We start from the raw sequence: 2,310 nt of genomic DNA on the forward strand, positions 1-2,310 counted from the left end.
ATATATATGTATATGTATATGTTTGTGTGTCTGTTTTTCCTCGCCACCGCTTGACAACCGATATTGTTGTGTTTACGTCTCCGTAACCATAGCGGTTCGGCATAAGAGACCGATAGAATAAGTACTAGGCTTACAAAGAATAAGTCCTAGGGTCGATTGGTTCGAGTAAAGGTGTTGCTCCAACGTGGTCGCAGTCAAATGACTGAAACAAATAAAAGAATATATTCGTTTATACATATATGAATATATATGAATATGTATATGTACGTATATATGTATCTCTAAGCAAGTGATTCGATTCTGAGACCGTGTGTGGAAATTTAAATGATTACGCAGCCGATACACATATTTACCATTAAACACGCCCCTCCACACACAAAGTTTGATTTCACTTAAAAATTTATTATTTGGTGTCAAAATTTTTGTCGCACCAATTGCGATCTGGCCACTGAAGCGATGCGTTTGAGATGTCGCGCAAGTGTGTGCATATATGTATGGATGTATGGATATATATAGATGTTTGTTCATGTATACACATATTCATTACCTGCATGTATGTATATATATATATATGCATACATACACAAACACACGCACATATATGAATCAGTTCTTAATTATCAATTCCCTGACGTCACTTAAAATGCTGTGTCTGTACATTTAGCACAGATGAATGTAAAATGTATTCCTAACGCATAAAGAAATGATGTTCAGTGAAGTATTTGTCTCATCTTGAACCACTGAGCTATATTTAAAAGTCTTAGCAATTCACCCATCATTTCACGTGGAATTTTTCACCCGCATGATTACACTAGTGATATTTAAATAGGAGTATTTTCCTCACCATAGTGCGTGTAAGAGGCAAGCCATATTGATAAAGTTTAATAACAACAGAAAGAGCCGCCAATATAGCTGAAAAGCAATCAAAATGGCTTTACCGGGAATGGAACTTGTACAGCAGTCTCTGTTTTCAGATTGGTTACCAATACATTGGTTACAACATCTCGCGGTTCACTTTTACACATTTACATATACATACATGAAATCACACATATATGTACTGTATAAGAAGAATATATTCACTAATTTATGTATGAGTGTAATAATGTAAGCTTGTTGAGATGTATTGACGTTTATCGGCTCAAAATCATGTAGCAGAAATCACGTAAATTACTCTGAAATATCATGGGAATATGTCATCGATCAGATGAAATGAAATGATTTATATTGCTAGCTCGCTATTCGATAGTTTGCTTGTAGCAGACGACAAGATGATTTGCAGACGACAAAATTGAAGATGAATGATTTGATAATTGCAGATATCACATCCGGATTTTTTAAAGCTTTCGTATCTGAAATAGATGATGACATAAACGTTATTAAATGAAAGAGTGAAGCGTGGCTGAATCAGAGAAAAGGAGAGAGGTGAGGAGTAGAAGATATAGAGATAACAACAGAGAGCTAGATCGATAGATAAATATAAGAGATATAGATAAATAGCAAGATAGATAGATAGGTAGGTAGAGAAAGAGAGAGAGGGAGAGTGGAAGAGAGAGAGAGAGAGAGAGAGAGAGAGAGAGAGAGAGAGAAAGAGTGACAGAAAGAGGGAGGAGAAGAAAGAGAAGTATGATTCATTAAAGAGACGTGAATGTAATATAGTTGAGGCAATGAGAGATGAAAATTGAGAAGGCATGCTAAAACACCAAATAGAGAAAAATAGGAATGATAGAGACAGAAAGAAAAGGTTGGTTTAGAATGAAGGAAGACACAGGGGAAAAAAGAAATCGATTATCATAAGTAAATTCGGAATCACACACATACACACATATACATACATATGTATATATTCATGTATGTGTATGTGTATATATATATATATATATTCATATATATTTATATACATGTATGTATATACTTAGATAAATATATATAAGTATGTATTAATTCACCGAAGTACATGTTACTATCATGCATTTTGGTGCCGGACTTTGTTTCAAAAATTTGTTTTACTGAGTATTATTTCACGCTTCGACGTGGAATTTGACTAAGAATACAAAGAATCGGAACAAATACCACTAGGTATTCGATCCAACGTTCGTAAATTTCCGTCAATTCACCGCCCTGGAATGGTAACTTTGTATCAACTCTTAAAGCATAAAACGCAAATTCGACCTCGGCTCCAGATTCAGTCCGCCTGCGAAGTACCTTGGGTAATGTCTTCTACTATAGCCTCGAGCCGACCAAAACCTTGTGAGAGCATCTTGTAGACGGAAACTGAAAAGAAGCGCGTCGTATATATATATATATATA

The sequence above is a fragment of the Octopus bimaculoides genome, chromosome 5 (assembly GCF_001194135.2).
Source record: "Octopus bimaculoides isolate UCB-OBI-ISO-001 chromosome 5, ASM119413v2, whole genome shotgun sequence".
Classification (NCBI taxonomy): Eukaryota; Metazoa; Mollusca; class Cephalopoda; order Octopoda; family Octopodidae; genus Octopus; species Octopus bimaculoides.